The sequence below is a fragment of the Hemitrygon akajei genome, chromosome 24 (genome assembly GCF_048418815.1).
Source record: "Hemitrygon akajei chromosome 24, sHemAka1.3, whole genome shotgun sequence".
Classification (NCBI taxonomy): domain Eukaryota; kingdom Metazoa; phylum Chordata; class Chondrichthyes; order Myliobatiformes; family Dasyatidae; genus Hemitrygon; species Hemitrygon akajei.
In genome coordinates this window covers 15617158-15643469 of record NC_133147.1, presented here as the reverse complement: position 1 = coordinate 15643469, position 26312 = coordinate 15617158, and positions in this window count along the sequence as shown.

Genomic DNA, 26312 nt, shown 5'->3' with positions numbered 1-26312 from the left:
TTAGAAGTTTCATCTCACTGTTCTCTAGATTTTTAATGTCTGTTATTCCTCGTTCCCCCTTCTGTCCTAGGTAGTGTTAATCTTAACACACTCTAATGTACATAACGTTTACTGAAATTTGTCACTTCAGTTCTTCTTTTTCTTTATAAATTTTTCAGATCAGTTTCGGACCAAGATATTATACCAAAAGAATACATTAATATAGGTATAGCTAAAGAAAATCTGCCAAGCAGAGCTCAGAAGTAAAAATATAACAAAGGCAATAAACATTTTTGATATACCTATATTAATGTATTCTTTATCTTTAATGTTCTGCATTTATCCAGCCCAAAGTTCATGTTTATATCTTTTGAAAATTGTTATACTATTTGAATTAATTGCTTTAGCTTAACTGATGAAGGAGCGTATAATTTCAAATCACCCATGTATAAAAGGTGGGTTAAGGTATAGCTCGTTTTATTGTTTCTGTTTTGATACCCACCTTTGCTCAGCTCGGTAAATCAGAGAGCAGGTTTAAAACCAAACAGAACCATAGAGAACTTAAACAGTCACCTTGGAAAATACCTTGGTTTATTATTATTATTATTATTATTGCCATTATTACAATTTTCTTTTATAGAACATTGAACATAGAAATAAATCTACAGCATATTACATGCCCTTCAGTCCAAACTGTTGTGTTGACCACGTAAGCTTCTCTAGAAGCTGCCTAGAGTTCCCTTTCGTATAGCCCTCTATTTTTCTAAGCTCCATGTATCTATCTAAGAGTCTCTTAAAAGACCCTATTGTATCCACCTCTACCACCTTCGCTGGCAGTCCATTCCATGCACACACCACTCTCTGTGTGAAAAACTTACTCCTGACATCCCCTCTGTACCTACTTCCAAGCACCTTAAATCTATGCCCCCTCACGTTAGCCATTTCAGCCCTGGGAAAAAGCCTCAGACTATCCTCACGATCAATGCCTCTCATCGTCTCGTACACCCCGATCAGGTCACCTCTCATCCTCCATCGCTCCGAGGAGAAAAGGCCAAGTTCGCTCATAAGGCATGCTCCTCCTCATAAGGCATGTGTTAGCCACCTGGAACTCTGCTGTTGCTCAGATGAAGTCTCCAACTCTGAGCCAGGCGTTCGACGCTTCCATGTTGACACCTAGTCTGCTCAGACCATGGGCATGTCTTCCATGGAGGGTCACGCTCTTTCATTGGTTAACTTTTTCTTCAATAGTGATAATGTCTTCATTTTTCTAGGTTGTGTTCTCATTTGTTTAGTGGTGTATACTTCTTAACAGAATTGCATATGCTTGCATGGAGTGCTGAATCCTGTTTTCATTGTTGAAAGTACACCCTTAGAAGTTTCATCTCACTGTTCTCTAGATTTTTTGCCCTGATTTTTTGCCTGTGTTTGCCCTGGGGTCTCGTCCTGTGTTTGTCCTGGAGTCTCATCCTGTGTTTGTCCTGGGGTCTCGTCCTGTGTTTACCCTGGGGTCTCGTCCTGTGTTTGTCCTGGAGTCTCCTCCTGTGTTTGTCCTGTGGTCTCGTCCTGTGTTTACACTGGAGTCTCGTCCTGTGTTTGGCCTGGGGCTTCATCCTGTGTTTGTCCTGTGGTCTCGTCCTGTGTTTATCCTGTGGTCTCGTCTTGTGTTTGCCCTGTGGTATCATCCTGTGTTTGTCCTGGGGTCTCGTCCTGTGTTTGTCCTGTGGTCTCGTCCTGTGTTTGCCCTGGGGTCTCGTCCTGTGTTTGTCCTGTGGTCTCGTCCTGTGTTTACACTGGAGTCTCGTCCTGTGTTTGTCCTGGGGCTTCGCCCTGTGTTTGTCCTGTGGTCTCGTCCTGTGTTTGTCCTGGAGTCTCATCCTGTGTTTGTCCTGTGGTCTCATCCTGTGTTTGTCCTGGGGCTTCGTCCTGTGTTTGCCCTGTGGTCTCATCCTGTGTTTGTCCTGGAGTCTCGTCCTGTGTTTGTCCTGGGGTCTCATCCTGTGTTTGTCCTGGGGCTTTGTCCTGTGTTTGTCCTGGAGTCTCGTCCTGTGTTTGTCCAGGGGTCTCATCCTGTGTTTGTCCTGTGGTCTCATCCTGTGTTTGCCCTGGGGTCTCGTCCTGTGTTTGTCCAGGAGTCTCATCCTGTGTTTGTCCTGGGACTTCGTCCTGTGTTTGCCCTGGGGTTTCATCCTGTGTTTGTCCTGGAGTCTCGTCCTGTGTTTGTCCTGGGGTCTCATCCTGTGTTTGTCCTGGAGTCTCATCCTGTGTTTGTCCTGGAGTCTCGTCCTGTGTTTGTCCTGGGGTCTCATCCTGTGTTTACCCTGGAGTCTCGTCCTGTGTTTGTCCTGGGGTCTCATCCTGTGTTTGTCCTGTGGTCTCGTCCTGTGTTTATCCTGTGGTCTCGTCCTGTGTTTGTCCTGGGGTCTCATCCTGTGTTTACCCTGGAGTCTCGTCCTGTGTTTGTCCTGGGGTCTCATCCTGTGTTTGTCCTGGAGTCTTGTCTTGTGTTTGCCCTGTGGTCTCATCCTGTGTTTGTCCTGGAGTCTTGTCTTGTGTTTGCCCTGTGGTCTCATCCTGTGTTTGTCCTGTGGTCTCGTCCTGTTTTTGTCCTGGAGTCTCGTCCTGTGTTTACCCTGTAGTCTCGTCCTGAAATTTGTCACTTCAGTTCTTCTTTTTCTTTATAAATTTTTCAGATCAGTTTCGGACCAAGATATTATACCAAAAGAATACATTAATATAGGCATAGCTAAAGAAAATCTGCCAAGCAGAGCTCAGAAGTAAAAATATAACAAAGGCAATAAACATTTTTGATATACCTATATTAATGTATTCTTTATCTTTAATGTTCTGCATTTATCCAGCCCAAAGTTCATGTTTATATCTTTTGAAAATTGTTATACTATTTGAATTAATTGCTTTAGCTTAACTGATGAAGGAGCGTATAATTTCAAATCACCCATGTATAAAAGGTGGGTTAAGGTATAGCTCGTTTTATTGTTTCTGTTTTGATACCCACCTTTGCTCAGCTCGGTAAATCAGAGAGCAGGTTTAAAACCAAACAGAACCATAGAGAACTTAAACAGTCACCTTGGAAAATACCTTGGTTTATTATTATTATTATTATTATTATTATTATTATTATTATTATTATTGCCATTATTACAATTTTCTTTTATAGAACATTGAACATAGAAATAAATCTACAGCATATTACAGGCCCTTCAGTCCAAACTGTTGTGTTGACCACGTAAGCTTCTCTAGAAGCTGCCTAGAGTTCCCTTTCGTATAGCCCTCTATTTTTCTAAGCTCCATGTATCTATCTAAGAGTCTCTTAAAAGACCCTATTGTATCCACCTCTACCACCTTCGCTGGCAGTCCATTCCATGCACACACCACTCTCTGTGTGAAAAACTTACGCCTGACATCCCCTCTGTACCTACTTCCAAGCACCTTAAATCTATGCCCCCTCACGTTAGCCATTTCAGCCCTGGGAAAAAGCCTCAGACTATCCTCACGATCAATGCCTCTCATCGTCTCGTACACCCCGATCAGGTCACCTCTCATCCTCCATCGCTCCGAGGAGAAAAGGCCAAGTTCGCTCATAAGGCATGCTCCCCAATCCAGGCATCATCCTTGTAAATCTCCTCTGTCGTATCCACATCTTTCCTGTAGTAAGGTGACCAGAACTGATGACAGTATTTGTACAGTTTGTTGTTTTTTTTGAATATTGATTATTTGTCCATCCCTCTCAGTGATGTCTTTCATTGGTTCTATTGTGTTTCTTGTATTTACTGCCATTGCCTGGAAGAAAATGAATCTCAAGATTGTATATGGTGACGTGTACGTTGATAGTAATTTATTTTGAACCTTGAACTTAATTTTTGAGGGAATGAATTATTTTATGATTCTGGGATGTACTGAGGCGCAGGGAAAACCTTTGTTTTTCATGTTGTCCACACAGATCATTTCATTCCAACGCCACACTGAGGTAGTACAAAGGAAAACGGTAGCAGAATGCAGAATAAAGTCTTTTCCAGAGGAAGTACAGTGCAGGTAGACAACGGGGCCATAAGATATAGGAGCAGAATTGGTCACCGAGTCTGCTCCCTCATTCCATCATGCCTGATTTATTATCCCTCTCAGCCCCATTCTGCAGCCTTCTCCCCGACTAGTCGAGAACCAGTCACCCTCCGCTTTAATTCTCAATAACTCGGCCTATACAGCCGTCAATGGCAATTTATTCAACAGATTCACCACGCTCCGGCTAAAGAAATTTCTTCTCATCTCTGGTCTAAATGGACGTCCCTCTATACTGAAGGTATGCCCTCTGGGCCCAGACTCACCCACGAGAGGAAACATCCTCTCCACATCCACTTTATGTACGTAGGCCTTACAACATTCGATAGGTTTCAAAAAGACCCCACCCCCTCATCCTTCTAGACTCCATAGCCATCAAATGCTCCACAAACATACGTTAACCCTTTCCTTCCCATAATCATTATCCGTAACCTCCTTCGGACCCTCTCCAACGTCAGCACATCTTTTCTTAGATAAGGTGCACAAAACGTTTCATGATACTTCAAGTGGGGACTGACCAGTGCCTGATAAAGCCACAGAATTACATGCTTGTTTTTATATTCTAGTCTTCTCAGAATGAATGCTAATATTGCATTTGCCTTCCTCACCACCAACTCAACCTGCAAATTAACCTTTAGGAAATCCTGTGCATGGAGTCCCAGTCCCTTTGCACCACTGATTTTTTAAATTTTCTCCCTGTTTAGAAAATAGCCTATGCCTTTATTCCTTCTGCCAGAATGCATGACCATACAATTTCCAGCACTTTATTCCATCTGCCACTCCTTTGCCCATTCTCCTAATCTGTCTAAGTCCTTCCGCAAACTCCCTGTTTCCTCAGCACTACCTGCCCCTCCCCCTATCATTGTGCTGTCTGCAAACTTGGCCATAAAGCCATCAATTCCAACATCCAGATCGTTGACATATGACCTGAAGAGAAGCAGTCGCAATACTGACCTCTGCAGCACACCTCCCGTCACCTGCAGCAAAGCAGAAAAGGCCCTCTTTATTCCCACTCATTGCCTCCTGCCGGTCAGCCAATCTTCTATCCATGCGAGTATCTTTCCTGTTATAACATCTTGCTAAGCAGCTCCATGTGTGGCACCTTGTCAAAGGCCTTCTGACTCGCCTTTGTCCACTGACTCTGCTTTGTCTATACTGCTTGTCTCCTCAAAGAATTCCAAAAGATTTGTCAGGCAAGATTTTCCCTTTAAGAAACCATGCTGACTTTTGCCTACTTTATCATATACCTCTAGGTACCCCCAAAACCTCATCCTTAGCAATGGACTCCAACAGCTTCCCTACCACTGAAGCCAGACTAGCTGGCCTTTAATTTCCTTACTTCTGTCTCCCTCCCTTCTTAAAGACTGGAGTGATATTTGCCATTTTCCAGCCCCCCAAACCATTCCAGAATTTAGTGACTCTTGAAAGATCATTGCTAATGCCTCCACAGCCTCTTTAGCCAGTTCTTTCAAAACCCTAGTGTTATGAGTGATGAACAGACCTGATGGACAATGGGGTGCAGAGTTAACCATCCCCACCCCGAGAACCATGAACTATTGCTGTTGCTATGCTGCTCATGAGAGAGAGAGAGACAAAAAACAGGCACGAACATTTGCTACAGATAAGAGGGAGAGAGAGACTGTTGATTTATTGTATTTTGACTCTTCCTGGATTATTTACCTTTCGCTGCAAGGACATTATTTTGCTTGTTAACATTCCTTAGGAGACAGCAGGAGTGGCCTGGTTTGATGGACACAGTCATTCAGAGTTGATGGATAGCTGAGACCCCACTAGTAGGGATAAAAGACAGGTCTGGAGAGACACCCTTCAGACACACCAGTGGACACTGACTGAGGGTTGTGAACCCACAAAGGTGGGGGTTTTGGAGACCGAATCAGATCGGTCAACAAAGCTCACAGTGTTACAGCAGGGCCGGTGGGGACTTGTGTGTGTGTCCACTCATGCCAGAGTGACGAGTCCACCACAGAAGAACGGTCTAGCTGAAGGACGGAGGGGTCATAACTGAATGGCCGCAACGAGCCGACGAATTAAGAAAGCCACAGAAAGGTTTGCCTGCTGCAGCTGTTACATCTCGCGCGCTCTCTCTCTCACTCCAACGATTATCACTCAACAACTGTACCTACCTCAGCACGCATGAACTGAACTGAACTTTATACTTTTCTATGACAATTCATTTACCCCTAGACATCGCTAGAGCTTGTTTATTATTGCTTATTATTATTCCTACACTTTTAGGTTTATTATTGCTAACTTGTGTTATATGTATATTTGCATTATTGGTATTGTTTTGCTTATTTTACTAATAAACACTTTTTGAATATAGTACCACCAGACTCCAATGGATACATCTATCTTTGCTGGTCTGACTCCCAGTTACGGGTTACGTAACGCTAGAGTATAGTCCATCAAGTCCAAGTGACTTCAGACCTTCAGACCTTCACTTTCTCATTAGTAATAGCAACTATACTCACTTCTGTCCCTTTCAAATGTATTTCTAGTGTATTTCATAGTGAAGACTGACACAAAATACTTTTTAAGTTTGTCCACCATTTTTTGTCCCCATTACAATCTCCCCAGCATTATTTTCCAGCAGTCCAATATCTACTGCTTCTTCTTCTATTTCTGGCAGTTTAGACGCATCTCGGCGTGTTACTGCCCTCTGCAGGATGTGCAATTAATTACAGAATCTCAAGAAACTCAAATTCTCAAATATAACCTAATCGCACGTAGAAACAGAATAATAAACTCTTCAATCAGATGGTGGTTCTCTTGGTGGCCAAACAAGATTTAATAGCAAAACAAAATACAGCCTCTTGAACAATATTCTTCTTTTAATTTTATATCGATTACAACTCAGCAAAACATGCTGAACTGTCTCTGGACTACCACAGTCACATAATCCAGTCGGATGTTTTCCTATTATCTTTAAGTAATAGTTTAGCCCACAATGCCCCAATCTACGTCTTGTTAATTTCACCATATCTCTATGATTTTAAGAGTAACAGTCTGAGACCTTTTTAACTAGAGGGTGACTGGAAAAGAAATGCCTTCCCTTTAATTAATTTTTCCAATCCTCTTGCCATTTCTTCTCTATACCTTTTTTTAAAATCCTACTTCTTAATTCTTCTCTGCTCTCACTTCGTTTTTTACTCTTTATATATCCAAAAAATCTTTTGGCATCCTCTTTTATATTATTGGCTAGCTTACACCATTTATCTCCTTATGGGATTTTTGTTGCCTTATATTGGTTTAAAAGCTTCTCAATGCTCTAATATCCCACTAATTTTTGCTATGTTACATGCCTTCTCTTTTATTTTTTTGGTGTCAACCACAGTTGCCTCACTCTCCCTTTAGAATTATTTTTCATCTTTGGGACGTATCTATCCTGTGTCTTCCAAATTGCACCAGAAACTCCAACCATTGCTTGTTCTGCCATCATCCCTGCTGGTGTCCCCTTCCAATCAACTTTGGCCAGCTCCTCTCTCATGTGTCTGTAACTCCCTTTACTCCACTGCAATACTGATACATCTGACTTTAGCTTCTCCCTCTCCAACTGCAGGGTAAATTCTATCACATTATGATCACTGCCTCCTAAGGTTTACTTTACCTTAAGCTCCCCAATAAAATCTGTTTCATTACACAAAACCCAATCCAGAATTGCCTTTCCCCCAAATGGGCTCCAGCTCAACCTGTTCTAAAAAGCCATCTCATAGGCATTCTCAAATTCCCTTTCTTGGGATTCAGCATCAACCTGATTTTCCCAATCTACCCACAGACTGAAATCCCCCATTACTATCATAACATTGCCCTTTTGACAAGCCTTTTCTATCTGCTATTGGAATTTGTAACTCAGCTCAGTGTTGCTGTTTGGAGGCCTGTATATGACTCCCATCAAGATGTTTTCACTCCTACAGTTTATTAATTCTACCCACAATGATTCTATATCTTCAGACCCTATGTCACCTCTTTCTAAAGATTTAATCATTTTTTTCCTAATGGAGCTTCCCCACCCCCTCAGCCCACCTGCTTGTCCTCGTGACACAGCTTGTATCCTGAGATGTTAAGCTCCCAACTATGATCTTCTTTCAGCCTTGACTCAGTGATGCCCCAACAACGTATCTGCCAATCTCTAACTTTGCTACAAGATCATCTACCTTGTTCTATATACTCTGTGCGTTCAAATATAACACCTTCAGTTCTGTATTCATCACCTGTTTTGATTTTGTCTTCAACTCATCCTCTGACTGCAATTCATCTGTCTATCCTTTCTCACACAATGCATTGACTTTTATACCAACTGCCCTATCACTCGGTTCCCATCTCCCTGCCGACTTAGTTGAAACACTCCCCAACAGCTCTTGCAAACCCGCCCTCAAACAAACAATGCATTTCACGGTGTGGTTCAATTTTCCAATGATGCTTATTGAACCTTCAAAAGTTCACGGACCGTTCGGAAATCTGGCGGTGGAGGGGACGAAGTTGTGTCTTAAAACTTTGAATGTGGATCTTCAGGCTTCTGTAGCTCCTCCCTGATGGTAGTAACGAGAAGAGGGCGTGTCCTGGGAGGTGACGGTCCTGAATGTTGGATGCCTCTTTCTTGAGGCGCCTCCTTTTGAAGATGTCCTCGATGATGTGGGGAACTCATGGATCCGCCAGAGTTCTGCAGCCATTTCTGATCCTGAAGTCTGTGTACCAGCTTGTGACACAACCAGTCAAAATTCTCTCCACCATAAATCTGTAGAAATTTGCTAGAAGTCTTTGGTGACATTAAAAGCTCTTCAAACATCTAATGAACTATAGCCGTTGGTGTGCCCTAGGAGCAGAAACACACATAAAGTGAAACGGCTCCGCTCTGTCCTGTAAAACCCGAGGACACTGACCACAGCTTGTAGCTTGACTGGAAGCAACGGAGCTGCTGAATCAGAGGATTATCCGTTCAAGTCCCACTCCAGATTTTTGCCACTGAGAGGAAATGCACAGTTGGAGGTTCTGGTTTCAGACTGAGCATTAAACAGAGGTTTTGAGGGTGCGATCATAAGAGCACAAAATATTCCACAGGACTCAAAATATAATTAATAAATAACACAGAATAAAACATGGAAGAGTGCCCTCTGGTTGTCATGGGAGTGGGTCAGGCTGAGTCCCCTAGCCCTAGTCTCTCCTACCAGTGGACACAACTTTCCTGCCTCTATCTTATCTAGCCCTTTCGTAATTTAATATGTTTCTATAAGAACTCCTCTCATACTTCTGAATTCCAGTGAGTACAGTCCCAGACAATTCAATTCAATTCTAACCCCCCTCATCACCTGCCTTGTAGAGACACTGCCCAGAAGAAGGCAATAGAAAACCACTTCTGTAGAAAAATTTGCCAAGAATAATCATGGTCTTGGAAAGACCATGATCACCCATGTCATGTGACATACCAGATAATGATGATGTCATATGACATGCCACATAATGATGATGTCATACGACATGCCGCGTAATGATGATGTCATACAATATGCCACATGAGTACTAGTCTGGAGCCACAATAGTGGAAAATGGTGAAAAAGATGTTTGTCTAGGCTGGAGGTTGTAAGAGACAAGGGGGTGCGATTGGTACCACTCAGGGATGCAAAAGTAATAGTGTAAGGGGTTTGAAAAGCCTAAAAAGGGCCAATTCCTTTGCGTGTGATACTGAGGAGGAGAGCGGAAGAGGGGAGAGTTTTGCGTTAGTCTAGGTCACAACCAGTGCTAGTGCCAAGATTTGGAGAAGATAGGGACAAGTGTGCCAAATTAGAGTATGGTGATTCAGAGCTATAGCGAGAGAAAAGAAGAGAGGAAAGACTGCATGAAGTTTGTCGACATTCTATAGATCAGCATATCTGCTGGATGATAGGTATTATTTCGATTTCTGTATTGTGCTACTACAGTGATGTGTCTTTTTATTTCTTTCTGTATTCCATTTGTGCTCGTTCTGATGAAGAGTTTCCCTGTGCAGTCTCTCCTTTGTATGGAAATGCATATGCAAATTGCCTGAGCTGAAGCAGAAAAGAACGCAGTAAGAATTTTGAAATAACTTTCATCGCAGAATCTAAGAATAGAACTGAAATACAATCCATACTCTCCTGAACCACATTGCTGGGAAACACATTTCGGATTCAGATTCACTTATTTATCACGTACATCGGAACTTACAGTGTATTAGCAAGGGATATCTCTGATGCACCATCAATAACTCTCTGAGACGTGAGGCGAGATATCGGCTTTTATTGACTGGAAGAAAGAACAAGCAGCAATTGACCACCATGCTACATCCTGGAGACTGAGGGCAGGGCTATGGCCCCAATCGCCTTTATACCGGGGTCTGTGGGAGGAGCCACGGTCAGTGGGAGGAGCCACAGGAGCAGTCAGCGGGGAGGGCGTGTCCAGACAGGTATATGTAGTTCACTACAATATCAAAAGATGTCCTTTCGTGACAAAAGAACCAATCAAACCCCCTGCATCACCACTCTCCTCCCTCTATCAGAACTGGTCTTCACCCTGGTATGGAGTGGGGGGGGGGGTGGACAGCCTACTATACAGGATCAAAATAAGCTGCAGAGAGTTATAAACTCAGTCAGCTCCATCATGGGCACCAGCCTCCATAGTATCCAGGACATCTCCAAGGAGCGGAGGCTCAAAAAGGTGGCATCCATCATTAAGGACCCCCATCACCCAGGCCATGCCCGCTTCTCATTGCTACCATCAGGGAGGAGGTACAGGGGCCTGAAGGCACACACTCAACGATTCAGGAACAGCTTCTTCCCCCCTGCCATCCGATTTCCGAATGGACATTCAACACATGAAAAATATCTCACTGCTTTTATTATTTTTAATTTTGCACTGCTTACTTAATTCAGCTATTTAATATGCCGACTGTAATGCACAGTTTTTTTCTATCGTTCACTATTGCGTCGTACTGCTGCCGCAAAGTTAGCAAATTTCACAACACTGGCCGGGGATATTAAACCTGATTCTGATGTCCGTCTCGCAGACCTCAGAGCTGACAGACAGGACCTGACTTCTTATCCGTTGTATTAACCGCCAGTGAGTGAAAGTGGCAGGCTGTTCAACTGCCGAAGCGCATGAACTGCAGGTAACGTTCTTGTCTGATGATTGATTCCCTGACCTGTGTGGTTACACATCACATCTCAAATAAAAGAGACTGATTCTCAAAGCAGAAGTAATACTCAAGCAGCACACTGGGGTCGACTGTAAAACGCCGTCATTTAAGGGCAGTTTTCACACTGAACGCTGCATAACTTGAGGCTTTTCAGCCTTGCTTTAAACAGAGATCCTCCCGGAGGACCACAACCTTGTCGTAGGGTTTGGGGGCTTGCGTGCCTCAATGACCCGGAGAGCTATGCTGGCTGGAGTCAGGGCTTTATGCTTTGGCTCTTGGTAGGGTCACCCATGCCAAACAGGTCAAAGGGTAGAGGCCAGGCTAAGAGTGACCCACCGGTCCTCCAGGTTCGGGAGTTCAGCTCAGGTCTAACAAAACTCACCGGTCAAAAACAAAATTGTTACGGAAACAGCAATGCCAGCAGTGTGACGGGCAGGAAGTAGGTAAGGCAGAGTAGATAGGTTTCTTTTTGACAAAGAGAATGCAAGGTTTCCTCAGGTAAATGGGAGCATGGAGCTGAGAGCACAAACAGATCAAGCACAACCTTTTTTGGTGACAGAGCAGACTCAAAGTGCTTTGTGGCTTCCGACTGCCCCAAACTCTAATCCATAATAAATCACAAATAGAAACAGTACTTTCATTTAACTGTTAAACAAAACTTATGGAAGCAGTAATGAAGAATCCTTCTACATGAGAGTGTGACGGTATTCCTGAGTCTCCACTCAGGACTCACATGACTGACAGTAGTGAAAACCGAGAGGAAGCTACTGACATGATGAAGGAAGCCCTGAACACAGCCAGAGATGGAGGACTTTCATTGCTGCCCAAACACCACTGGGGTAATGGGCAGTCAGCAAGCGAGTTACATAGGGAAAGCAATTAGCCTGAAGACTGTAGCGATTGACGCATGGGCAGTCAATGACCCAGACAGAGGTCAGGTTCGGGACTGACCACCAGCCTCACTGACACTGAAATTCTTTTATAGGTGTAGCGCCCGACTCCATTATCAACGAGTGCTGCCCATACCCGCACGTTTCATCATCTTTGTCACCATGGAGATCTTGCAGAAGTCTCACCAGCCCGGGCATGAGGAACAGCGCCTTTGACAACAAAATCTTTGCTAATACTTTTGGATATTGAAAGCTGTTTATCAGCCTTGGTTGGCCTCCATGATTTTTGGAGCTGCTAAAGATTGAGATACACTTTAGTTCCTTGCAAAAGGAGTACAACGGTTGGCGCCCGATCTTTTTTGCAGACCTGAGCGACTTCTTCCAATACATCCACGAAACAGCTTGTTCTTCTCATATCAGGTCTCTTTTCCCTTTTCAAGGTGGCTGGGCTCGTGTCAGAGACCGTGATCTACAGCTCGAACCACAGTTCTTCAAGGCCGGTGAGTTCGCGGGATCACCGTGCGGCCTGGCGTTTCGATGACTCCAGGTGTGGCCTTCGGGAAGCGGCCCCATTGACAACCCAGTTCTTCGTCGACATCACGGACTGAAGCGTCACGGAAGATTGAAACATTGAGACAGCAGGTGGTGTGCGCTACAGTCGAAGAAAGCCCCTGCACTCAAGCAATCTCTCTCTCTCCCCCCCTCTCTCTCTTTCTCTCCCCCCTCTCTCTCCCCCTCTCTCTCCCCCTCTCTCTCCCCTCTCTCTCTCCCCCCCTCTCTCCCCCTCTCTCTCCCCCACTCTCTCTCTCCCCCTCTCTCTCCCCTCTCTCTCTCTCCCCCTCTCTCTCCCTCTCTCTCCCTCTCTCTCCCCCTCTCTCTCTCTCTCCCTCTCTCTCCCCCTCTCTCTCGCCCTCTCTCTCTCCCCCTCTCTCTCCTCTCTCTCCCCTGTCTCTCTCCTCTCTCTCTCCCTCTCTCTCTCTCCCCCTCTCTCTCCCCCCACTCTCTCTCTCCCCCTCTCTCTCTCCCTCCCTCTCTCCCTCTCTCCCCCTCCCTCTCTCTCCCCCCTCTCTCTCCCCCCTCTCTCTCTCCTCTCTCCCCCCTCTCTCTCCCCCTCTCTCTCTCCTCTCTCTCTCCCCCTCTCTCTCCCCCCCTCTCTCTCCCTCCCTCTCTCTCCTGTTGCTCCTCAAGTCGGGGGGGCTTGGACAAGCAACACAGTGAGCTGCCGGTCTCCCCTCTCGCTCCTGCAAGAGCGATCTCTCTCGCCTTCACTCGTGAGGGTGAGAGCCCATCTGCAATGCCAAAGTGTTGGGAAGGACTGTGTTCTCTGATGAACTCTAGACCACAGTCTCTCTGGGGACTTTGCTATTGCCTGCACGGTGGGTGGAGGGGGTGGGTGGTGCATTTGCTGGAGCAAGTTGGGGGAGGGGGAGAGGGGAGTGTTGATGCTTTTGGTGCTGCTCATGCGTGGGAGGGAGCAGGAGGGCTTTGGGGTGCTAACATTGTCTGCCATTCATGACACCATTTGACCATAAGACATTGGAGCAGAACTAGGCCATCTGGCCCATCGAGTTTGCTCCACCATTCAATCATGGCTGATCCTTTTTTTCTATCTCTTCCTCTACCCCAGTTCCCGGTCTTCTCCCCATAACCTTTGATGCCATGTCAATCAAGGACCTATCAATCTTATTCAGTCTTTGGGGGTCTTCTTTTTCTGTTTTGCGGATGTCTGTGAAGAGTAAGAATATCAGGTTGTAAACTGTATACATTCTCTGATATTAAATTGAACCATTGAGCCATACACAGACCAGAACAGTTCATGAACTTATCCAATTATTGGAGATGTCATCCCTTATATATTGAAACTGCTTTCTTGCCTGCCACACTCTTTTCAACAGAAGTTCATAACACGGCGTTATGCAGGAGCACAAAAGACTCCCAACTGTGCAGTCTGGCTATATGTAGAACGTATCAGTGTGTGTCCCCATAAGTCTGAAAAAAATCTCCTAAAATAAGGAACAAGGAGAATGACGCAGGTCCAATTCTTCCTGGCAGGAAGAAATTAAATTGTACCGGTTTGAAAAAAATGCAATTTTAGAGGAAGGTGAAAAGTTTTCTTCCTCCAATTGAAACCTCACGGTGTGTTATCTCCTGTCAGCTAATCCACTCTTTCCACGTGAAGGATGTATAATGCAAAAATTGCACATTGAGGTTGAATTATTCTGAACTTAAAGCAAAGGTTTATCCCCATGTTTATGCTCCATAAGGTTCCCAAAGTTGTCGTAGCCGGGGGGATGGTCGAGGGGATAAGCTCCCTCTACCTATAAAGTGCTCCAAATGGCATGTATCTCCAACAGCCTTTGACAACCAAGTCCAACTCTTGGCCTGCACGTGTGGCTTAGCTACTAGGCCCGGCGGGACTGTTTCTACTGACAGGAGAAGGGGCAAAGGTGGACCACTGGCACCTCAAAACCAGTTGCTTCAGGCTGGTGGGGCTCATCAGCCTTGGACGGCAGCCACTTAGGAGAAGGGAAACTCTGATTTTAAAGCTCCGCTGCCTTGCGGCCAGACCCACCCACGGGAAAGGCTTCAGGCGTAAACTTGGAGGAAGAAATCCGGAGCCGGGGTCCCTACGTGGAAGATTTTAAGACTCTTTGGATATGTAGGGGTTAACCGAATCACTTGAGAATGCTCTTGAGGTTTAGCGAAAAGTCCTTGCAAGAAGGAGGTTGCGGCGCCTACTGGAATGCGACCAAAATGTTGTGATTTAGTTCTAAGTTCAAAGTCAAGCAACGCTCTTGTTAAGTGCTTTTAGTTACGTACACTGTGTCTATAGAATGAAGCACATCTGCAAGCACAGCAGAGCGCCTAAACACCGCTCTTAGGTGCGGAGGCTCTCCGTGATACCATGTATAATAAAGTCCTTTAGTCTGAAACAATTCTCTGAGTCGGCCTGACTTTGTTCTGTCTGCTCTCCTGGGATAGACAGATAGACAGGTGGATAGATAGACAGACATATAGATAGGCAGATAGATAGACAGATAAATAAACAGGTGAATGAATGAATGAATGAGTAAATAAATAAATAGATTTCTGATATCAACATTAAATTGAACCTAAATATTTGTACTTGAGGATTTTGAATAGAAAGCTCCAGAGATACATTTTAGAAAAGTGAGTCCAGTGTTTGATGCTTATGAATTCATCTACCCCCAACGCCCGCTGGGTAGGTGACTTAACTTAATTGAGATGCAATTCTCGGCCAATGCCGTCCTCTCCAACTCTTTCCCTTACAACTCCTCTCCTCACAACCTCAACCTTCCCACACGATTGAAGTTCAAAGTGCATTTATTATCAAATTGTGCACACAGGCTGCAACCCTAAGATTCGTCTTCCCCACAAACAGTCACGAAACAATGAAACACCATGGAAACAACCTGTTCAAAGGAAAAACATCAAACATCAAATCCCCCTCCACCCCACACACAAAAAAAATGAGCAAAATGACTGAATATAAAACACTAAAGGCACATTTCAGTACAGTCCAGCTCAGTGTTCATTGTCTGCAGGCCATCCCGATTCAAAACTCACCCAAAAAATTAGTAACGACAAAACAAAGAATGACCAGAACTACAACTGGAAATAGAACACCTTGTAAAAACTGAATTAGAGTCCAAAACTGCTTCAATTAAACCCTGCCCTGGCCCCATCCACCAAGAACATAAAGAGATCACTCCACCCACCATCCCGCCCACTCTAAACCATCTCCCCCGACCCCATCCCATCCCTCTCACATCTGCAGTCCCTGAGTTAAGTGTAACAACGATTGCAAGGCACTTTATCACAAACCAAAGTTAAGAAAAACTCAGATTGAGTGTTTATGAATTCTTAATGCAAGGTTTAGACCAGCAACGTCAAAAGTTCCTCCACACCCCCCACCACCGCTCCACGGATGCTGTTCGAACCATTAAGTTCCTCCGGCAGATTGTTTTGGCTCCAACTCCAGCACCTGTGGTCTCTCATGTCCCCTATTTACAAATTAACTTAGTGCGAGGGAAAAAACTCTGTGGTAAAACTTCTTGTCAAATGAGCAGCTGTTAACTGAGGTGCTGATGGATATATAATAATAATAATAATAAGTACTTTATTGATTCTGAATGGCAATTATTTTGTTACAGCAGCAATATTTAAAAACACACTTAGTGATAATAAATAATAATACCTTATAATAAAGTACAGAATAATAACATACACAATAATAATTTAACACTGTGCACTAATAATGTATGAAATAATAAAGCAGAGACTATTGTACTATGATGCGTGTTCTCCTGTCACACGGAGATGAACTGTTGTATATGCTTATTGCATTTGGTAGGGAAGATTTTCTGTAACGATCCTGGTGACTGCGGAGCTGAGTCAGTCTGTTTGAAAGGGGGCTCCGCTCTTATTCAGAAGGTCATGGAGAAGATGTGCCAGGTTGTCCATAATGGATAACAGTTTGTTTAGTGACCTCCTCTCCACCACCAACTCAAAAGAGTCCAGGTTGTAGCCAAGGACAGATCCAACCTTTCTGATGAGTTTATTTAGTCTTTTTGCATCACCAGCAACGATGCTGCTCCCCCAACATAAAGCCGCAGAGAAGACTGCACTCGCTACAGCAGACTGGTAAATGATCTCCAACATCCTGCTCCACACATTGAAGGATCTCAGCTTCCTTAGAAAACAGAGTCTGCTCATCCCCTTCTTGTAAACAGCCCTGGTGTTGGTTTTCCAGTTAAGTCCGTGTCAAGGTGATCGCTCAAGCAGTTGTACTCCCCCACCACCACAACTTCTTCTCCCAGAATGTACACAGGACTTGTCACAACAACACAGAGCTCGTCCAATTCAGTTGTCGCGTAATCTCCCGTATTCAATATCTCTCCGAAACAGTCCTTTGTCCTCTCAGTTTTCAGGCTTGTCTATTTATGCATAATTTATCTATAGATTTTACTCTTACTTGTTATTGTGCGTTATTGTCAGTGTGCTTTACCCCCGGTTCAGAAAAGCATTGCCGCGTTTGACGGTATACATGTATGTATGTTAAATAACAATTAGCTTGACTTAAATCTCAGTCTCCTTCCTTCCAAAAGAGAATCATCCCAGCCTCACAAGTCTCTCCTCAGAGCTACAATTCTCCAAATCTGCAACACTCTCTCCTCTGTCACTTCCTACGTACAATGTACGTAGTTCCAACTTGCGTAGTTGTACTTCCAACTGCATCTGCGCCCAGCACTGCAGCAATACCAAAACCTGGAGGTGCAAAGGGACTTGGAAGTTCTAGTGCAGGATTCCCTCGAGGTTAACTTCCAGGTTGAGACGGTGATAAGGAATGCAATGTTTGAATTAACTTGGAGAGGACCAGCAAATGAAAGCAAGGAGGTTACGCTGGGGCTTTATAAGGCATTGGTCAGACTGCATTTGGAATATTGTGAGCAGTTTTGGGCCCCATCGGTCTGGTACTGGAGAGGGTCCAGAGGTGGTTCCCCGAGAATGATCCCAGGAATGAGAGGCTTAATGTATGAGGAGCTTCTGGTGGCTCTGGGCCTGTGCTCATCAGTGTTCAAAAGAGTAAGATAGGATATCATTGAAGCCCGCCAGGTATTGAAAGGCCCAGATAGAGTGGATGTGGAGAAGATGTTTCCATTTGTGGGAGAGCCGAGGACCAGCAGATACAGCCTCAGAATAGAAGGACGTCCCTTGAGAACAGAGATGAGGAGGAATTTATTTGGCCAGAGGGTTGTGGATCTGTGGAATTCATTGCCACAGAGGCCAGATCACTGGGTATTTTTAAAGTGACAGCTAACTCCACCCTAGACGGTCCAAAATCTGGCTGCGAAAAGAGGAGGGTTGGGCAAGGGGCTAGCTCCCCATCCCGCAAAAACCCAGAGCTACAGAAATACCAACAGAAGCTTCAAAGACCTCATGCCTGGGAGAAGAAGGATCTTCGCCTAGAAGATGACTAGATAGGCTACACTTGACTTGAAAGAACTGGCCTAGGTTAGAGGACTCTGGTGAGCAGCTGTTGACCCCTACGCCCCAGCAGGGGTGATGGGCTTAAGAAGAAGAAGAAGAAAGCAGAGGTTAATAGGTTCTAGAAAGTGATGGGGTGAAGGCATAAGAATGGGGTTGAGAGGGAAAGTAAAATCGGCCATGGTTGAATGCTGGAGCAGACTCAATCAGCCAAATGGCCTAATTTTGCTTCTATGTCTCGTTGCCTTGCGGTCTAATAAACGTCCGATTCAGTTGCTGTGTAACCTCCCATATTTCCAGATGCCGGTCCAGGTAGACTGAGAAGGCAAGGTGTTGGGAGAGGCGAGATTCGGGCCAATTCCACTCGCTCTCCCGCTATGGTTACTCCTCTCACGGCGGCGCTGAGGCTGCGAGACTGCTCGGGCTTCGGGTCTGCGAGCTTCACAGCGACTTGCCCCGCCGCGGGATGAACTGAGACCGAGGCTCCGGCCCCACTCCAGCTGCTCCAGGCTCTGGGTGTACGGACTCAACTTGTTGCTTGTTTCTGTTGTTTGCATGATTTGTTTTCCCTCTTTCTCAGCACATTGGGTGTTGCTCTTTAATTTGGGTTCTTTCCAGTTTCTTGTCTTGTGGCTGCCTGTAAGCAGACGAATCTCAAGGCTGCTTAATTTATACATTATTTGATCTGTAACCCTCAGGCTCGGCCGGCACATGTTTGTCTAGGAGAAAACAACTTCTGGCCCCACCAAGCTGAGAAATCTCATTTGTGTTGATGCCTCATGATGTGTCGCCCGCTTACAAATCCGCACCACAAAATATCAGACAGTTCACCATATGCGATTAATTAAATGATTGAACTTTGTAAATCTTAATCTGAATAAAGAATTAGTAAAGAAAAGGAGCCCATTTTAAGGAAGAAAAGTCTATTGCACGTCGTTGGAGCTCACTGATACGGCCATTCATCAACCATTGACCTCCTCCAAGCGTCCCAGCCCTCGGACCCTCGCTCCTCAGACCACTCTGTCTGGTGGTCTTCCGACTCTCTCCATTCGCGTCCTCTCTCTCCACCGCTCCCCGACGGAAGACCGCGAAAAACCCGGCTTCCAGACACACAAGGAAGAACAACATTTCGTCATTGGCTAACCCCCGCATTCCAAAGCCCCGTTATCTCTAGCCATAACCCAAACATTGCTGCTACAGAGAAACCATTTCCTTAGCAGGGGAACATTACACAGAAGCCATTACATTCACCTTAACGGTGAAACCTTACAGTGTGTTACAGATAATAAATGTATTTTGAATCCTTTGAAAGTGGCTATTTGGCCCATCAAATCTTTGCTAGTTCACAGAATAATCCTGCTCTCCCACTAATTTTCCCCATGTTCCCGTGTTCCCATTAATTCTACCACCCACCTACAATTGTACAGCACTCAATTAACCTACTAAAATGCTTGTTGGAGGACACCTGAGTACCCGGAGTTACAGAGATAAGTCTACCAAAACAGCATCCAGGTTCTGGACTGATCGCTGGTGAGACAGCAGCTCCACTACGTGCACCTCTCCTTGTATGCTAAGCTTGTGATAATAAAGGCAGGAATCCTGCGCACGTGTGCTGGAAGTTTGTGAACCGTAGTTTAATGGACTCTCTGGGGCTTCTGTTTCTGCTGGCAGGGGTGGGGGGGTTGGAGGTCAACGCTTTTTGCTGCTGCTTCTGTGAAGGGGTTCGAAGAGGGGCTTCAGGGCTTCGATGTTACTATCGTTCGATCAGGTTTCTTTATTTCACGGGTGTCCAGAAGAGGACAAGTTTCAAGTTCAGCACTGGATACTATTAAATGTACTTCGAAACTATGAAAGAAGGCAGACCGCTTTTTCTTGTCAATGAGCTAAGCTTGCAATTATGTTTTTGTTGTGTATTTAAAGATACAGGGCATTCCAGCCCAACCACACCAGCCAGCAAACCTCCTGCTTAACCCCAGCCAGATCACAAAGCAATTGACAATGACCAATTAACTTACTAACCGGTATGGCTTTGGACTGTGGGAGGAAACCAGACCACCTGGAGGAAACCCACACATTTCACGGGAAGAGCGCATAACCTCGTTACAGAACGACGCCAGAATCGAACTCCGAGCTCCGGAACGCCCCAGGCTTTAACAGTGTTGGGCTAATGGTGCAAGGGCAAGTGGTGCATGTGAGCTCAATTTCAACGTTTAAGAGGCATTTAGATAGGTACATGGACGGTAGGGGTATGGAGGGCTATGGTCCCCGTGTGGGTCGATGAGAGTAGGAAGCTTAAATGGGTCAGCATGGACTAGATGGGCTGAGGGGTCTGCTTCTGCGCTGTGCTTCTATATCTATTACGCTACTGGGGATGGTGTAGCGATACTCAATTTCTTCTCCCTTTGATCACACCAGTGTCTGCTGCGTGCCTTCTTTTCGGACTTCGCCGCTGCTGAATACACAATGCCTTCACTGTCACTTGTCTGTGCAGCCCTTGTTTATAATGCACTGTGAACGGGAAATGTAATTCAGAGCTCCTCAACGCAGCTGACCGTCGACAGCCGCGACCCGGAAAACACTGGAGCCCGCTCCTCTCCCCGTCAGAGCTTTCTGAAGTGACAAATAGGAGATACGCTCTGGCGCGGTTCCTTTCGGGTTTACAGCAAGGGTTGAGTTTCCTCCACCGCTGTAAACGGAACTTGGACTGTGTAGGAGTGAAGTCACTTTCATATTGATAAGATCGATTATTATTTATTGAGATATACTACGGAATAGGCCAGCCCTTCAAGCCGTGCTGACCAGCGATCCTAGCCTAACCACAGGACAACTTTACAATAACCAATTAGCATACCAGCCAGTACGTCTTTGGGCTGTGGGAGGAAATCAGAGCATCTGGAGGAAACCTTTGCGCTCGTGAGGAGAATGTACAAACTCCTTACAGGCAGCAGTGGGAATTGAACCTGGACAGCAGGTAATGTAAACCGCTGTTCGAATCACTAGGCTACCATGCCGCCCTACTGCATGGGAACACTAAATCAAGGATCTAGCTAAACAAGTGTTTGTCTAAACTACCGAAAACCACAATACTGGATGTTCAGTCACCCTCTAATTGAATGGATACTCTGCTAAATCTCCCAGAGTTATAAAACCGAAGAACTAAACATGGTGCAAACGGCTAGTTAACTAAATAGACACGGGGAGCCCGTCTACGTTTGCAGCACCCTTTCCCAATTGCACTTCAGTGCTGGCGCGACTTCGGCCTGACGTGGGGCCTGTAGGGATGGAAGAAAAGAGGCCAAACTTCCCTGAGGTGCCGGGAACCGGAGACCTGTACAGTGACGCGCAAGCCAACCAATAGGAAAGAGTGGCCGTAACTTTTAAATAGACCAAGCAACGTCCGACACGGTGGAAGCGGCTTTTGACGGGCAAATAAGCCAACCCCTCACTAATCAACCAAAGTTTCAACCGGTTACTCACAAATAGAATCATTTGTTCTGCAAATGCTGGAAATCCGGAGCACATGTGCAAAATGCTAGAGGAACTCAGCAGGTCAGGCAGTAACTATGGAGGGGAATCAGCCGAAGCCATTTCAGGCTGAGGCACTTCATCAAGACAGTACTGTCGTTTGGTGAAGAAATTAATCTGCTCATGTTGCTTAGTCTCACCAGCAGGAAGATGCCAGTTTTGAGTGTAGTCTAGGGTGGATGATAGATTGTGTTTGTAAAACTCAGTTAAGTGATGATCCCGGCAAAAGATCTCCAGAGACTTTTAGAAGGTGAATAGCTGGCAGTCACAAAAGGATGAGCTGTTCCACGCATTCTGCTTCACCAGCACGTTCTCTGAAGAACTGCGGCCCCTGGATCACGGTGTGCCCTGCACTCTTCCCACTTGTTCAGATGACAGGAAACGTATCAATGACTACTTATTCTAATGAACAGACAATGGAAGGTCAGACAAGTACTTGCTGTGGATTCTACCCATGAAAAGATGTGGGTCCGTAAGACCATAAGACATAGGAGCAGAATTAGGCCATCTGGCCCATCAAGTCCGCTCTGCCGTTCAATCATGGCTGATCTTTTTTCTAATCTCCTCCTCAACCCCAGTTCCTAGCCTTCTCCCTGTAACCTTTGATGCCATGTCCAATCAAAAGCCTATCAATCTCTGCCTTAAATACACCCAATGACCTGGCCTCCACAGCTGCATGTCAAGTCAAGTCATTTTTATTGTCATTTCGACCATAACTACTGGTAGAGTACATAGTAAAAATGAGACAACGTTTTTCAGGACCATGGTGTAACATGACACAGTACAAAAACTAGACTGGACTACGTAAAAACAACACAGAGAAAAAACACACACAACAAATACACTAGACTACAGACCTACCCAGGACTGCATAAAGTGCACAAAACAGTGCAGGCATTACAATAAATAATAAACAGGACAATAGGGCAGTAAGGTGTCACTCCAGGCTTCGGGTATTGAGGAGTCTGATAGCTTGGGGAAGAAACTGTTACATAGTCTGGTCATGAGAGCCCGAATGCTTCGGAGCCTTTTCCCAGACGGCAGGAGGGAGAAGAGATTGTATGAGGTGTGCGTGGAGTCCTTTATAATGCTGTTTGCTTTGCGGATGCAGCGTGCAGTGTAAATGTCCGTGATGGTGGGAAGAGAGACCCCGATGATCTTCTCAGCTGACCTCACTATCCACTGCAGGGTCTTGCGATCTGAGATGGTGCAACAAATTCCACAAATTCACCACCCTTTGGCTAAAGAAATTTCTCTGTATCTCTGTTTTGACAGGGAGCCCCTCTATCCGGAGGCTGTGCCCTCTTGTCCTAGACTCCCCCATCATGGGAAACATCACATAGTGGTGTCGGATCTGGAGATACTCTGACCCAGGAAGCACTTCGGAAGACAAGAATGAGGCATCCTTGCCTGGCAAGGCTCCCTTTATTCCTCCAAAAAAACTCAGATACAGACCACACACACACACACACTCACACACACGCACACGCACACGCACACACACACACACACACACACACACACACACACACACTCACACACACACACACACACACTCACACACACGCACACGCACACGCACACACACTCACACACACACACACACTCACACACACACACACACACACACACACACACACACACACACACACACACACACACACACACACACACACACACACACACACACACACACACACAATGCTGAATGCGTTGCTGGATTTCCAGCATCTGCAGAATTTTCTCTTGTTTGAAACTCAGATTCAGATTCTGCTTCCACTTTTTTGTTTATTTGTCAAAGGTACGTCAAATCATACAGTGAAGTGTACTGTTTGCTCTGACTACCAGTAAAACCTAAGGATGTGCTGGGGGGGCAGCCTGCAGGTGGCTCCGCACAATCTGAGGCCAACCAGGCGTGTCTACAATGTTCAGCAGAGCAACATAAGCAACAACAACGGCACCAGAACTACAACAGCATTTCCTCCTTCCACTCATGCCCACAGACAGACCCCTAACTCAGGACAGGCTGCAGCCAGGGCCTGACGTCCAGTGGACTCACAGATATCCAGCCTCCAACTTCCCAGGGACTCACAGATATCCAGCCTCCAACTTCCCAGGGACTGACAGATATCCAGCCTCCAACTTCCCAGGGACTCACAGATATCCAGCCTCCAACTTCCCAGGGACTGACAGATATCCGGCCTCCAACTTCCCAGGGACTGACAGACATCGGACATCTGACTTCTGGAACTGCCGACTTTGGGTTTCAGTCTTCCATATCAACCCCAGGACTCTCTGATCAGAGGCTTCAAACCCCAAGCCCCAAACTCCAGACCTCGCACGGACCTCGGCTACAGGACTTGCCAACCGGGTGGGGGGGGGAGGTTTAAGGGGGTGCGGCCTCATGTTTCCCGCCATCTTACCTCTGAGCCTGCAAACTGGCCACCTGGGGTAGGGGGATCACCAGCCCTCATCCACGCCAACCTCATTCATTGACCACAGGAATCGCTAGTCTTCGTCCACAATGACTGTTGACCTGACATCCGCCCACGGGCATCACTGGCCTTCTGCTAGGAACATAGGAAACATAGAAACCTACAGCACAATACAGGCCCTTCGGCCCACAAAGTTCTGCCCAACACGTCCCTACCTTAGAAATTACTAGGCTTACCCATAGCCCTCTATTTTTCTAAGCTCCATGTACCTATCCAAAAGTTTCTTAAAAGACCCCATCGTATCCGCCTCCACCACCATCGCCGGCAGCCCATTCCACGCACTCACCACTCTCTGAGTAAAAAACTTACCCCTGACGTCTCCTCTGTACCTACTCCCAAGCACCTTAAACCTGTGCCCTCTTGTGGCAACCATTTCAGCCCTGGGAAAAAGCTTCTGAAAGAGCTCTGGAATTCTCCGACCTGGGTTCCGGCCTGATCTCTAACTCCTCCTCATCCCTGTCCCTAAACCCTAACTTCACCACTATGACCCAAAACCATCCCTGAGTCAGAGGCATGACCTTGATTAACTCGTCTGGCACCATCCTGACCACTATCCTGCTCTTCAGCAAACCGATTCTAGTCCTATTTCTCCTATTTAACTTTGTACTTGCTTCCCATATGGACTCATTCTTTTTCCACCCAGGAGTCTGTCACCCTTTGCCCTGAACCAATCAATGAGGAAATAATCACAGTTCCGTACGAATGAGGTTAATTTGTTGAACATTTGGGAATAGCAATCTCGAGCCCTCATTTTCAGCAAGTGTTATTATTTTTCAATTACGGATGTGGGCCCAGCGTTTTTAATGTTAATTCTGCAACGGGTACTTGGTTTTGCTGACAGGCTCTGAAACCCATGGATGCATAAACAACAATAATCGTTTACACCCACGATATATCACCATCACTTCCAACACTGCTTCCACACATCATTAATTCCCTGTTATTAATATATGATGCAATGGGAACTGAAAACAGAAACAACTAGAATAGTAATATATGTGGACAAAGCACAAGCACAAGCTAATGGACTGGTGCAGAGCCAACAACCTGTCTCTGAGTGTGAGCAAAACAAAAGAGATGGTTGTTGACTTCAGGAGGGCAGGGAGCGACCACTCCCCGCTGAACATCGACGACTCCTCGGTAGAGATTGTTAAGAGCAGCAAATTTCTTGGTGTTCATCTGGCGGGGAATCTCACCTGGTCCCTCAACACCAGCTCCATAGCAAAGAAAGCCCAGCAGCATCTCTACTTTCTGCGAAGGCTGAGGAAAGTCCATCTCCCACCCCCCCATCCTCATCACATTCTACAGGGGTTGTATTGAGAGCATCACTGCCTGGTTCAGAAATTGCACCATCTCGGATCGCAAGACCCTGCAGAGGATAGTGAGGTCAGCTGAGAAGATCATCGGGGTCTCTCTTCCCGCCATCATGGACATTTACACTACACGCTGCATCCGCAAAGCAAACAGCATTATGAAGGGGCATGCACCCCTCATACAATCTCTTCTCCCTCCTGCCATCTGGGAAAAGGCACCAAAGCATTCGGGCTCTCATGACCAGACTATGTAACAGTTTCTTCCCCCAAGCCATCAGACTCCTCAATACCCAGAGCCTGGCCTAACACCTTGCCCTACTGTCCTGTTTATTATTTATTGTAATGCCTGCACTGTTTTGTGCACTTTACGCAGTTCTGGGTAGGTCTGTAGACTAGTGTAGTTGTTGTGTGTGTTTTTTCTCTGTGTTGTTTTTTACGTAGTTCAGCCTAGTTTTTGTATTGTTTCATGTAACACCATGGTCCTGAAAAACATTGTCTCATTTTTACTGTGTACTGTACCAGCAGTTATGGTCGAAATGACAATAAAAGTGACTTGACTTGACGACTTGAAGTTTCCTTTGCCAACACTGAATATTGTGAGAGACTTGGCTTGCCGCTATAGGGCACGACTGTTTCAGACTAAATCAAACACTAAATAAAAAGTAGCAGTTCTGAATTCCTATCTGCAAACTTTTTAAAATTTTACTCAATAAAATTCTTGATCTGTAAACTGGGGCTGAACTGAATATGCCCAGACTCTTTCGAATTTGTGTTTTTCACTCTTTTTTTTGTTGGTGTTCACCTAATTTGTTTTTCTTTTACACGTAGGTAGGGGTGGGGGGTTATGTTTTTCTTTGAA